The 14,708-nt window shown below is 48.8% G+C and overlaps 1 long non-coding RNA gene across 1 annotated transcript; it reads right to left on the bottom strand.

Annotated features, from left to right (window-relative positions):
• Nucleotides 1–249: 249 nt before the first annotated feature.
• LOC102447715 (uncharacterized) lies at nt 250–9,450 on the bottom strand. The gene is made up of 3 exons (XR_001369327.4): nt 8,788–9,450; nt 5,998–6,251; nt 250–1,328 (listed from the first exon to the last, which is right to left on the bottom strand). It is a non-coding gene; the product is annotated as an uncharacterized LOC102447715 (long non-coding RNA).
• Between the last annotated feature and the right edge of the window lie 5,258 nt (nt 9,451–14,708).

A 14,708-nucleotide genomic window follows, 5' to 3' on the forward strand; every position in this document is an offset into this window, starting at 1 on the left:
GGGAGGAATGGGGCACGAGCCACCAATGGGGAGGACTGGGGTGGCTCTGCGGGCTCTTCGGAGTGGTAGCTCTCCTGCAGGGTCTCCTGGATCCTGACAGCCCCCTGAATGACCCCCCCCGGATGGCAGCCTGTGGCAAGTGCAGCCAGACTGAAGGCTGAGTGCTGTGATGTGCTGTGTGAGGGCACTCAGGGCAATCCAAGACAGGACTGCTTTGCTGTCCCTCATCGAGGTAGACAAGCAAGCGGGGAACACTGAGAACTGTCTGTCCGGGGTGGGGGTCAGGTCCCTTTAAGCACAGCCCTCGGCTATCCTGAGGCAGCAGCTCCACACTCCAAGACCTAACTTGATGCCCTGCCGGCACTGCTTCCGGCCAACCTTAACTTCGGTTCAGGGTCCACTCATTGTGGCCATGCTATTTCGAATTAGCAAATGCTAATTCGAATTAGTTTTTAGGTCTAGATGCACTAATTCGAATTAGCTTAGTTTGAATTAACTAATTTGAATTAAGTTAGTTTGAATTAGTGCTGGAGTGTAGACACACCCAGAGAGACAGAGAGCTTGCTGCTGGGGATATCAAGGAAGGCAGGCAGACACTCATTCACGTAATTCGCCCTAAACTCCATGCAGCAAGCTCCATCCAACTCAAGTCCTCCTGAGCAGCTGGGTCTACACCCTGTCTCCTTGTAAGAGATGGGGTACAGAAGCAGCGTCCTTTCTCCCCCTACACAGCTAGGGTGAGGATCCCTAGAGCAGCTGCTGCGTGATGGAGCTATGTAGGATGGGGCACCTGAATGCATGCTGTGGTCTGTGCTCTACTAATCAGCCAGGTAGGTGGTATTGGAATCAGTTCTGCACCCAAGACCTGTTTAAATGGCCCGGGCTACTGGGAAATTGTTCCTTTCACCTGCCCCTGTTGGCAGTCCTGGTGTTTAGCTCTCACAGTGGATGGTTTCATGGCCATTCTTACCTCTTTCAAGTATGACTTACATAATCTAGATTTGGTTCCTTTTGAAGTTCTATCTCCTGCACTCAAGAGCCTCTTATTTGGCTGACAGCTTTATTTCCATAGTGGCAGGGGTGAAAGTTCTCTCATGGAAGGCTTTGAATGTTCTTGAGAGCTTGAACTTAAGACCTTGAACTCCACTTTGTATTTGATAGGTATCCAGTGTAGAGAATAGGTCACCACGAAAACACCACTCCACATGCTCTGCTCTGTGTTTCTAAGCAGATGGGCTGCTGTGTTTTGCATCAGTTAAAGCTGGTTCAGGGCATGGGGTATCATTCCTAGAGGTGTTTCCACTATTTTATTTGTTCTTTAACTGAAACTGAAAGAACAGAAGTTACATAAGAATGATACAGTAAGTACAGAAAAGCAGGACCAATCAGTTCTGTTGGAATACCTACGTACACGAGCCTCAGTCTCTGGTGACAGTAGTTCTCTCTTCACTTTTGAAGGAAGACAGAGTTTATCGGTAATGTTCTGCTTTTACTCAACAAACACTGACTGACCTCTGGGATCTCAAGTCCCAGGCAGTTTCAAACACAACTTTCCAAAACAGGTTATTAATACTGTCTTCACTGCATGCTGCTCTTGCAACATACCCTCACTCAGAAATAGGGTCCCAAAAATGCAGCAAAATATCCTACCATTTGTGATTACCTCTATGTCCAGAAGGTTTGACCTTATGGCAATAATGGCATCCATAAGAAAGAAAGATGAAGGAGTGATAAGCAGATGCTGAGAAATGTGAATAAAAGTGTATGGGTATGTGTGAGACATAAGAATCGGCATTTATCACCTGATACACACTAAGGGTACGTCTACACTACAACGTTAATTCGAACTAACTTAGTTCGAATTAGTTAATTCGAACTAAGCTAATTCGAACTAACGGATCTAGACTAAAAAACTAGTTCGAATTAGCGTTTTGCTAATTTGAACTAGCGCGTCCACACTGATTGGACGCAGAGGGGCATTTAAGGGCAGCTGAAACCGGTTCTGGCAGGGCATCAGGTCAGTAGTTGCTTTGTGTGGCTGCTGTCTGAGGCTATCTGAGGCTCGTGCTTAAAGGGACCCCCCTGGACAGCCGGTTCTCAGCTTTTCCTGCTTGCTTGCCAACCTCGCCGAGGGACAGCAAAGCGTTGGTCTCTGTGCCCATCTGTGTCGGTGCTTCCCTTCGGGGGGGGCCGCCGCAGGTGGCAACATGGAGCCACAGCTCACCCTGCACCTTCTGGTGCACTTTCTGGACTTGCTGCTGCAAGCCTGCCACCAATGGCTCGAGGCTGCCTGGCACCACCTGGGGAACGTCAGCCCCCTGCCTCTCCACCTGGCTGCCCTGGGGGCCATGGAGGAGCCGCGGCGGCACCCCGGCACCGGCGTGCCCCGCCGCGTCTGGCGTCTGGACACCAGCACCAACTGGTGGGACCGCATCGTCCAGGAGCGCTGGGACGACCGACAGTGGACCCAGAACTTCAGAATGAGGAGGGACACCTTCCTGGAGCTCTGCGAGTGGCTCGCCCCTGCCCTGCAAAGAAGGGACACTCGCATGAGACTCGCCATCCCCCTCCAGAAGCGGGTGGCCATCGCCCTCTGGAAGCTCTCCATGCCGGACAGCTACCGATCCGTCGGGAACCAGTTCGGCGTGGGGAGATCCACCGTCGGAGCGGTGTTCATGCAGGTACGGCGCTCGTCGGCCACCGAGCCGGGGGGGAGGTGGGCTGCGAGGAGGGGATGGGCCGCCCCAGGGACAAAGGGGGGGGCGGAAGGAGGCGAAAGCGCCCCGCACCGGAGGGGTCGGGCTGTCCCGGCCGTACTACACGCCACCAGGGGGTTGCTTCCGGGAGTGGGGCGCAGGGCACTGCCAGGACACGCACGATCCCAGCCACCCGGGCGCCCCACTGATTGGCGCTTTGCTGTGTCTCTCTCCGCAGGTGGTCAAGGCCATCAACCGGGTGCTGCTCCGCAGGGTGGTCCGCCTCGCCGACCCGGACGCCGTCATCCGGGGATTCGGCGCCCTCAGCTTCCCCAACTGCGGGGGGGGGCCATCGACAGGACGCACATCCCCATCCGTGCCCCGGAACACCAGGCGTCCCGGTACGTGAACCGCAAGGGGTACTTCTCTGTGATCCTGCAGGCCGTGTGTGACCACCGGGGACAGTTCACGGACATTAATGTGGGCTGGTCCGGCAAAGCACACGACGCCCGGGTGTACTGCAACTCCTCCGTGTGCCAGCGGCTGCAGGACGGGACCTTCTTCCCCGACCGCCACATCAGGGTCGGGGACGTGGACATGCCCGTGTGCCTGGTGGGGGATGCCGCCTACCCACTGCAGCCGTGGCTCATGAAGCCCTACACGGGGCACCTCAATCCCTCCCGCCAGGCCTTCAATGCCAGGCTGACCAGGGCCCACATCGTGGTGGAGGGGGCCTTCGGGCAACTGAAAGCCCGCTTTCGATGCCTCCTCACCCGTCTGGACCTGGCCGAGCACAACATCCCTCCCGTGGTGGCGGCATGTTGTGTGCTCCACAATTTGTGTGAGCGGAAGGGGGAGGCTTTCCTGCCAGCCTGGATGGCTGAGGCTGACCGCATGGCTGGACACTACGGTCAGCCCCGCACCGCCGCCGTCTGGGAAGCCCAGCGGGGGGCCATCCGGATCCGGGAAGCCCTGCGGGAGAGCTTCCAGGTGGAGGAGGAGGAGGACTGACCTCTCCCTTGCATGCCCCACTGGGGCCTTCTTCCATCCTACCCCCCCTTCCCCTTTCCCCTCCCTACCTACTGTCAAATAAAGACACCTGTTTTTCAAACAAAAACGTCTGTTTATTTCACAGAACTGGGGTGGGGGGAGGGAGGAATGAAGGTGGGAGAAGGGAGGGGGAAACCTGGGACGAGGGAGCTGGAAGGGGAGGGGAGGGAAGGGAGGAAGGGAAAGGAAAGCTCAGGGGTGGGAGTCCGGCTGCCTCTCCCGTCTCGCCACACTGCGGGTCCGGGGGCGTCGGTGGGGAATGGTTGTGGAGGGGGGGGCAGAGGGGACAGGGGGTGTGGAGGAAGCAGGAGCGGAAGCAGGAGTGGGAGCAGGAGGAGCAGGGGGAGCAGGGGGAGCAAGAGAGAGAGCAAGAGGGGGAGCAGGGGGAGGAGGAAATGGAAAGCGGACCAGCAGGCTCTGGAGGTGGCCTCGCAGGGCACGGCCCTGCTCCTCCAGGGCCTCCAGACTCCTCTGGCGCAGCCTGAGGTCCTCCTGGACCCAGAGGTCCTGGAGACGGAGCTGTCGGTCCAGGAAACAGAGGTGCCGCCTCTGGTAGTCCTCCTGGTTCCTGGCTGTCCTGCTTTCCCGGGCGCGGGCGGCTGCTGCAGGCGGTGTGGTGCGCCCTGCAGGCCCAGGTGCTGCAGCTGTGGTGCAACAAGACCAGCGGTCAATTTCCCCAGGGGCCCAGGTGTGTGAAACCCAGCTCCCCTGTGCAAGGTCAGGGCCCCTGCAGGATCCCCAGCTACTGCTCCGTGGTGGGCAAGGCCCAGGCGCACGGTCCCGGGGCTCCCTCTCGCCCCAGCCCCCCGTACACATAAGGGGAACACGAGGGTACTCACAGGTGGACGCCTCCCCGGCCTCTGACGATGCAGGCGAACGGCTCTGTGGGGTGCCTCGGGGGTCCCGGGTCCTGGGCAGGCTGGCGGCAAGCTCCTGGCTCTCAGAGCCCTCTTCCTCCTCCTCTGTGTCCAGGAGCGGTCCCTCTGCCCCGGGGTCAATCACGTCCCAGGGGGCAGGGACGGCATGAGGCCCCAGGATGCGGTCCAGGGCATGGAAGTGGGGGCAGGCCTCCGGGTCGGCCCCTGGCAGGCAAGCCCGGGAGTAGGACTGCCGCAAGTCCTTAATTTTGCAGCGCACCTGCTCCCGGCTGCGCTGGTGGCCCCTGGCGGCCAGGCTGGCAGCCATACGGCCGTAGACGGCCGCATTCCTGTGGCTAGTGCGGAGATCGTGGACATTGGAGGCTTCCCCCCAAACCTCGATGAGGTCCACGATCTCCGCACTTGACCAAGCGGGCGCCCGCCTTTTGTGTCCCCGGGCAGGCTCCTGGGAGCCGCCAGGCTGGTCCTGGGGAGCAGTGGAGGGCTGGGAGCCCTCGGATGGCTGGCTCATGGTGTGGCAGGTGCAGGGTCTGCTGGCACGGGTGCTTTCAGCCTTGCAACTGGCACAAAGTGAGTAGCCAGCCCGTGGCCCTTTAAGGGCTCCGGGTCCGGGAGGGGGGCAATAGAGTTTCCCTGGTGTTGGCCAGAGTGGCCACCAGGGAAACCTGGGAAGCCTTAGCCTCCCACTAGTTCGAATTAAGGGTCTACACAGCCCTTAATTCGAACTAGCTAGTTCGAACTAGGCGTTAGTCCTCGTAAAATGAGGTTTACCTAGTTTGAACTAAGCGCTCCGTTAGTTCGAATTAAGTTCGAACTAACAGAGCGCTAGTGTAGCACCTAGGAAAGTTAGTTCGAACTAACGTCCGTTAGTTCGAACTAACTTTGTAGTGTAGACATACCCTAAGACATTTAGCCTCACCATATACCCCTGAGAAGTTGAGAGGTGTTATTGTGCGTGAAAAGAGAATGTGTGTGAGAGGGAATTCCTAGGAGCAAATATTTATTATTTCTTAAATAAGCCAGGAGATTTCATCTTCATACATTTTTCAGAAAAGATCCTACCCTTTTTGTAATGTGAGAAAATTATATACTGTACAAATCTTCCTGATTACATATCTCACCATGATGAGATAGAACCTGTCTGTATTGTACCAGACAAAAGAAAAGAACAGTATCTATTTTGGTATCTACTTGCAAAGTAGTAACAGAAATTAGCTGAAAAGTAAATGCTATTTAAACTTTGGCACAAAAGGAAAAATGATCTCATTGGTTTACTATTGAACCTCTCATCTTTGTGCTGTCCCATTGGGCTCATATGGCAAAAAGCTGGAACTAGAATAAAAAATCCCAGCTCTGTAGTCAGAGGAACTTACTTTTGAATGGGTTGAATTAATTTTTCACTTGTTGTTCAAGATTTGGCAATAAAAATATTTATTTAAATTAAGAACTTTAGAACAAAATGCCTTCTAAGGGGAGAAAAAAGTCATTGTTCTGCATGTGTAATCACTGTAGTAAATTTTACTTCACTTCACAGTGAACTTGCCAGCTCTTGAAAGTGGCATTATGACCTGATTTCTTTTGCTTCCTCTTCAGACTTTGTCAACAAAATATAATTCATCCAAAGACTCTGTGAATAAAAGAGACAGTGCACACGATCAGTATAAATGTAAACAAACTGATGTGCTGTGAAGAGACTGGCTTCATCTAATGCTTAATAACATTTAGATAAATCTTAACCTAGCTCTGCGTGGTTTAAAATTACATATGAAATTGAAAAATCAGTGTGCATAAGAGATGTTATATATTACAACAAAATCCCTTGGCTAATTTACATGAAGTACATATTTAGACACCAACTAGAAATAACCAATAGCACTTAACACTTACTATCTGGAGATCTTGAAGCACTTTGTAAATATAAAGCTTTGATTCAAGTAACCATCCCTATTCAGGAAAGCATTTAATCATGCTTTCCTGAATATGAATGATCATAAGCACCTGAACTTTCCTGAAAAAAGGGCCTAACTGATGAAGCTTCATTACTGTACTGTGAGGTAGGTATTATAATTACTCCTAGTTTATAGATGGGGCAACTGAGTCACAGAAAGGTTAACAACCAGATTCTTCTACATATTTTGGGCCCCTACCTCCCAGTGATTTCACTGAAGCTATGTCTAGACTACAGGCTTCTTTTGAAAGAAGCTTTTCCAGAAGAGATCTTCTGGAAAAATGTCTTCTGAAAGAAAGCATTCATGCTGCCAAAGTGCATTGAAAAAGCGATCTGTTTTTTCAAAAGATAGCGTCTGCACTGAATGGATGCTCTCTTGCATGTAAGCTGTGATAACTATGGACGGAGTGGCCACCAGGGCACCTGTGCTTTTTCCTCTTTCCTCCTCTTTTGAAATAACTCCCTCTTCCCCATCCACACGTCTTTTTCTGAAAGAGCTCTTCTGGAAAAAAGGCTTTTCCCTCATAGAATGAGGAATACCAATTTTGGAAAACTCCCTCTGTTCTTTTAATTTTCTTTTGGAGAATGCAATTGCAGTGTGGACGTAAGTGACTTTTTTTGGAAAAACAACCTTTTTTCAAAAAAAATTCTGTAGTGTAGATATACCCTGAGAGTTAGGGATCTGAATACCTTGAAAAATCTGTCTCTAAGAGACATGTCCAAGATTACATAGGCAGTCAGGGCAAAGCCAGGATTGGAGCACAGATCACCTGTTTCTCAGTCCTTGAATTACTCAAATCAAATGTGGAGAACTATAAAATCCTATATCTCGTCTAAATTATATGTATTATATATTATACAGCTGCATGACTGAATTTAAAATCAGGACACGTAGTTGACTGGGAGGATATAAATTGACAAGTTTCAAAATGTTCCTTAATATCTCTTTAAGGGTCAGGGCACAGCAGAATGAGTGGGAACTTGAACTCTTCTTTGTAGTTTCCAAACCTTGTAAACCTCTCCCAAAATACTAGCTAAACAAAGTGTGTGAGATAATATAATGTCCTGGGATGGACACAGCTACAACTACACTGCATCCAAAGTATTGTTATTTCTGTATGTGAGAGAGGAGAACAGTTTGCTGGTTAAGTAAGGTCAAGGATGGTTTGCACTTTCATCTGCAATTCTGGTAGCCCAGGGAAATCCAGATTAGTGGGAAAGGAAAGGGCTTTTTATGGTCAATTAAGCCACCAATTCATTGTAAGAGTGATAGCTTTGTGCCCAATTTCTTTCTGATATTCATTAATGGCAGATATCCAGTAATACATATGTTAATTTTTCAGCCCACAGGTAGGTATTTTTAGTTAACAAAACAAAATTCCTACATATTATCGGTGGTAGTTCTTCAAATCCATTTGACTGTTTAGGTAGATCAGCATGCACACAAAATACACCTTAACAATATGTGAATGAGCCCAGAACATCAGGAATGCAAGCTATGAGTAGCAGGAATGCAGGCACAATGAGCAGACGTGAAAGTTTCACACCCAGTTCTTCCAATTAACCTCAAGGCAATTCCTTCTGCACTTGTCATTGCAAATGCTGAGAATTGGTTTAAGAAAGAGGCAGTTCTCTGCACATCAGCATGCTAATAGGGAAAATATGTTTCAACCTACCAGTTTCATTTGCTTTATCCAAACATATTTGTCAAAATACCCATGGCCTAAAACAGTGTTTCTCAACCTTTTTTTTATAAAGTACCCCTTTTAAAAAAAGATAAATACCCTCAGTTTCTACAGTTTTCAGATACACATTTTTTTCTACCATTGCAACACATTTGTTTAAACAACTTAATTGTAGCTGGGAAGGGCAAAATGTTTGGGTGTAAAAAGTACAAAAATACTAAAGCACTGCAAAACTTAAAACAAAAATTCAGTTTTCTCCAAATTTCAGTTGTGTTGACGTACTCCCCCAGACTTCTCTCAAGTATCCCTGAGGATACTCATATGACTGGTTGAGAAACACTGGCCTAAAACTCTTGACTCTGCCTGTTTGCACAGGGTTCATTATATCCAGCATGTTGGGGAAATGGGAGTGTTGGTTAAGGGAATATTCTGGTTAACTCAGAGATATCCTTTATCAATGGAATACCAATTTTCACCAAATTAAAGTACAATAACATGAATGAAGTATAAAATAATGTACAGGTACTCACCAGTCCAGCAGTAGTACTGCACTGTAGAGTGGCTGGTGTCTTGAAGCACTTAGGTGTGTACAGGTAAAGTTTTCTATACAGCAGGTTATCACATTGCATATCACTTTAGGCCACACACAGATCACTTAAAATACACTTAACACTAAAATTATACACTGGACATTATCTAATCTTTCTTTGATGATTCAGAAGGCACTTCAGGATCTTGCAGTGACTCAGGGTCATCATTAGCAATGTCAGTCATCATTGTAGATGTAGAAAGTTTATCAGGTTGGGCTGAATCTGTAGTGACCCTATGATACACCTTGGAAGCTGCTTTTTTGAATAAGTCCCAGATTTTAGTTTTTTTACATGTCTTCTGCCTCTTTTGCATGAAAGCAGAGTGCAGGTTATGTAATTGTGTAATGTGCTGGGAAGTATACTGGTCTCTGTTACTATACTGAAGATTTGCATTGGGAGATATCAGAAATGCTGGTTAATTCAGCCTTCTGGTTCATTGAGTGCCAAATAACTGAGCTTTTACTCAGCTCTCATCAGTCACTGGCTCATGCTACAATTACCCTTCCCAATGTAGCTCACCAACCTTTGCATGCCTTCGTGTTCCTGTCATATTTCAACCCACGCTTTTTCCCACACCTATCTCCTTGCCTCTCCCTTCTTACATCGCAGCATTTCCTCCTCTGTCAAGTCCTCACCTTCCTGCTTCTTATCTATACAAATAAATACAGCAGAGTGAAACATTTGTAGAAGATTTTTCTCTAAAAATCCAGAAAAATGTTTGTTCTGCAGGTTTTGCATTTTGGAGGGAGGGGGGGCGGGATATTTTTGAGAACATTTTAATCACACATTTTAACCACCAAATGTTCAGGTTTTCCTTTCCCAATTTCCCACCCCTCTTTCTCTTGTTTTTTTCTAGATTCCTTTTTGTCTCATCTTTTTTCCTTTTTTTTTTCTAGTTCTCGCTCCAAACAATGAAGGAGGGGAAAGAGGAGAAAAGAGGAAGAGGAAAAGGGGGTAAAGAGCGGGATGGAGGGGCTGGGGGGGGAAGGGGGAAGAGAGGCAGGGGGAGCAGGGGCCTGGCGTGCAGGACGAGTGGTGCCCGGGACAGGGGCAGGCAAGGCGAAGAGCTCCCTCATTGTGGCACAGATGTCAGAGCATTGCTGGACCAGCTTGTCCAGCAGCCTGGTGCGCCACTCGGACTCTGCCTCTGTCCTCTGCTGGAGGATCCTGTTGAGGTCCTGCAGGGCCACAACATGCTCCCTCAGCAGATCCATGTACACATGCCAGTGCCTGCAGGTGCCATGGGTCCGGGATGGTGGTGGGTGTGTGTGTGGTGCTCCCCTGTTAGTTAGAGGGTCTGGCTGTGGAGGAAAAGAGGAGCAGACAATCACTGTCTGTGTGCACCCCTGCTGTCCCCGAGGACATGCTGTGGCTGTCAGGGGCTGTCCTTTGGACAGGAGACTCAGGAGTGTTACACATGACACCACGTGTGAGTTGGGCATTGTCCTGAAAGCTTCACAGGGGCTCCACAATGGCAATGGGGCTAGCTGGCCCCCCACACTGCCAACCTGCCCATATGTGGTGACCCCTCAAAGCACTCACCTGATGTTCCCTCCACGATATCCACGGATGCCTGGGAGGCCTCTGGGGTCTGGGTCCCTGCTGCTTCCTCTTCCTCCTCCTCCTGGTGCAGATCTCCCGCCTCTTCTGCCTGGTCTTCCTCCCTCAGGAGGGGTCGGTCCACGATGTGGTGGGGTAACCCGGACTCCACCACCTGCAGTGGAGTCTGGGCTTCTCCACCGCTCAGGATCTGCTCCAACTCCTCGTAGTAAGGGCAAGTCTCAGGGGCTGCCCCGGAACAGGAGCTCTCGTCCCGGGCACTGGCATATCCCTGGCGCAGCTTCTTTATCTTGGCCCTGACTTGTGCCATGGTGCAGGGGTGATGCCTTTGGTGGCCAGTCCCTGGGCCAGGCACTCATAAATGTCCACATTCCTGTGGCGTGTTTGCAGGGCATGCAGGGCTTCTTTCTGGGACCAGAGCTCCAGGAAGTTTTTGATTTCTGGCCCTGACCAGGCTGGTGCCTGCCTTTTGGTGCCCCTGGGTGGGTCCTCGTCTCTGTCCCGAGAAGGGCCAGGGGGGCCTTGAGGCTGGAACATGGCTGTCATGGCTGGCACGGGTGCTCTGGCTAGCTGCCGGACAGCAAGGCCTTTCTGGGTGCCTGTGCCTTTAAGAGGCTGCCGCCAGGAACCACAGAGGTGCTGTACCTGTAAAGGTTAGACTGTCCACCTGGGCTTCTTCCTGGAGGCCTTTTTTTTGACAGAACTGGCTCTCGGCATCCACACACACCTTCTGTCGACAGATCTCTGTCAACAAAGGCATTCTTCCTCGTAAAAGGAGGTTTACCACTGTCGACAAAACTGCCACGTTCTGTCGACTTACTGTCGACAGAATGTGGCGGTAGTGTAGACACAGGTATAGTTTTGTCAAGAAAAGGCCGCTTTTGTCGAGAAAACCCTATAGTTTAGACACACCCTAAGTTCACTTGTCAAAAGCAGATGACTGGATCTGATGCTTTCTCTCATTCCTAAAAGTCCTAAGAGTCAGATCCTCCCCTAGTATAATTTGGCACTAAACTGATTTACACCTGTGGAGGATCTGGCTTTATGATTTTACGCTAGGTTTCCTCAGTCACATATCATTACATTTTCAAATGAGCTTATCTTGGTTAGAAAGTCAGACAACAAATTGCTTGTTAACACAGGTAAGAAAAAATGTTATAATGTAATTTGACCCCAGACATCTTTCACATAGTAGGACCATTCTAATTGTAAAGAAAATGAGACCTGTGATTTGACTGAGTGCTGTGTACAGTCAGGAACTCTTCAGTTGTGAACAAAGCATGACTAATTCCCTAGGCAGGAACCCAGACTTGTGCCCTTACATTTTGTTTTTTCCCACCCACATTATAAACCTTATGTAAACACTTTGTGACATGAATAGAGTGTTAGAATGCATTGGTGACAACTTTTTATTACAGAAGGCAGAGAAAGCAAGTAGGGGAGAGGCTATATTACATTTGATTCCGACAAAGAGAAACTAGTAGAGAATTCAAAGGCAGTAGTCAGCTTAGGTGAAAGTGATCGTAAACTGATACCATTTATGATTCTAAGGAATGATGGGAAGGAAACCAGCAGAGTGAAGGAAATGGACTTCAAAAAGGCAAATTTTACCAGTCTCAGAGAACTCGTCAGTAAGATCTCATAGGAAACAAGTTTAAGGGAAAAAAGAGTTCAGAAATATGGCAGGTTTTTTTGAGAGACATTATTAAGGGCACAAGAGCAAATTATCCCAATACATAGAAAATATTAGAAGTACAGTAAGATCATTACAGGCGACTGCGGGGGATGGACACAAGAAGGCACTGACCACATGACCATCCCCAAGTGACTCCTCCCCATGTAAGCCTGTTAGCCGACGGTCAGGGCAGTGTGTGTGTGTGTGTGTGTGTGTTTCCGAGAAAAGGTTTAATGTCCGTGTCTTTACTGCTAGGACCAGGGTCCCGTCGCAGAGGGTGGCCAGCAGGCCAACAGATGCCCCTTTATAGGAAGAGCTTATTACACCTCAGATTTTAGCTGCTAGAATGCAAGATTCCTTTGCAGCGGGCAGCCTGGGAAAGACTGAGAGGTTCCTCAACGGATCTGCCACCTGGGACTGACACAAATCCAAACGCCCAAGCTCTTCCTATGCCTGTCCTTTTTGACCAGCTGAAGTTCTTTTAAATTGTGCTTGGTTCTGTTATAGCAACTGAAGGAGTCAGGTTAAAGCTTAAACAGTTACAGGTTTATTAAAAGACTTATAAAAGCATATGGTTACAATAGCTATTGCTCTATTTCTTAAATGCTAGCAAATATATATATAGATCTTAAAAATGGTTACAGGAAAAAGGTAAAGATAGAAAATAGAAATAATGGTACCAAGTGACAGCTTAATCTTTAAAGAGCTCTAACACTATATATATATATACTTAAGCAAAGGACCACATCCAGGTACAATTTTTACCCCTTTCTGTGCCTCTCAACTCCAGCGTGTCAGGCCAGGGCCGGTCTCTCAATTCCTAGAAAAGATGAATACAAGGTGGGCATCCCCTCTGGAACCTCGGGAGATCAAACACCTAATCCGACCAGCAGATAGATGGTAGATTGACACTCAGAGTAAATGTACTGCTAGACCCATCTTTATACCCCTGGGGGCCCGTATCCTCTTTCTTATCTAAGAGGCCAAATTGTACTGGTCCGTTTTGTGGCACCAGTTCTTACAAGCAAGTTTCAAGTTAATTTACACTTGCAAGAGAGATAACTAAATTGTGAGTACTAGACATTTTTTTACTGGGCGAGAGATTCCTCCCCCCGCAAATGGCTGGGTGTTCGTATCAATATGGGTTAAGTCAAGGGCACTCCTTGGCAGCCTCTTGGTCAGCAATTGGCATATCTCTTTTTACAGCCATTCATGGTCACAGCAGCCTGGGCCTTCTGTTCTGTGTGCCCTGCATGCTCCAGGCAAGCAAAAATGGATGTTACAAGGGGGGTTCCTGTCTGGCTACAAAGCCCTAGCCCAGGGCCACCCCTAGGAAGGTGCAAGACCCATGACAGACTCCCTTCTGCCCCAGGCCCTGCATCTTCCTGACCCCACTCCACCTCCCACTCCACACCTTCTCCCAACCATCCCTCCCTTGCTCCATCCCATCCCTGCCTCTTCCCATACCTGTTCTGCCCCTCCCCCACTCCATCTTTTTCCCCAAGGCCCCTCCTTCAAGCAATGTGACTCTGGGGATTAGTGAGATGTCCAGTTAGCTAGAAATATAAATGGTAACAAGAAAACATTTTACAAATACATGAGAACCAAGAGAAGGCCAAGAACAGGGTAGGCCTATTAATCAACGAGGGGGAGAAAGACAGTAACAGAGAACACAGCAATGGACAACGTTAAATGTCCTTTATTTCTCTGAGTTACCTTCACAGAGTCACTTCCTATCACTGCTTGTGGTCTTAGATAAGAAAAAACAAAGGAAAAGAAGAAAAACCAAACCTGTGAGCTTGGCTAAGCTCTCTATATAATCTTGTCCCCTCTGGGAGGGAACCTTCCAGGTATGTATGCTCCCCACCTCAGCTATCTCTTGCTGTGCCGGTTGCTCCCCTTTTAATCCTTTCTCCATTTGGAGCATGCAGAATTGGAGGGGCAGGAAAAATTGGGCCCAATATAATCCTTTAACTCCTTCCCAGTGTGGGGTTTGCGTACCCCATCATATGTGATCTAAATCGATGGCCACTCAAGAAAGAGATCTTGGTATTATAGTCTCTGAAAACATATACTTAATGTGCTGCAGCAGTCAAAAAAACTAATATAAAGTTAGGAACTATTAGGAAAGGGATAGATTATAAGATGGAAAATATCATATAGCTTCTCTATGAATATAGTTCCCCCCACCATGAATACTACATGCAGTTCTGGTCACCCCATCTCAAAAAAGATACATTAGGATTGGAAAATGTACAGAGAAGGGCAACAAAAGTGATTAGGGACTTAGAACAGCTTCCATATGAGAAGAGTTTAAAAACCTGGGAACTTTTCATTTTGGAAACAAGACAGTACGTGTGGAGGGGTGGAAATACATAGAGGTCTATAAAATCATGAATGATGTGGAAACTAAAATGAGATTTATCTTGACAGATGACACTTCCTAATCACCAGAGGGCCCTGACTGCTGCTGCTGCCACCCTGCACCAGGCTCCCCGGTAATCCCTGAGGCCTAGTTGTTATGAGGGGGAGAGGGTGGGACAATGACGGAAAGAGACTGGTCTTGGGGAACGGACAGGCCTCCTCCAGCCTGCCAGGACTGCCCCCCTGTAATCTGGGCCAGATT

The sequence above is a fragment of the Pelodiscus sinensis genome, chromosome 1 (assembly GCF_052426305.1).
Source record: "Pelodiscus sinensis isolate ZL-2025 chromosome 1, ASM5242630v1, whole genome shotgun sequence".
Classification (NCBI taxonomy): Eukaryota; Metazoa; Chordata; order Testudines; family Trionychidae; genus Pelodiscus; species Pelodiscus sinensis.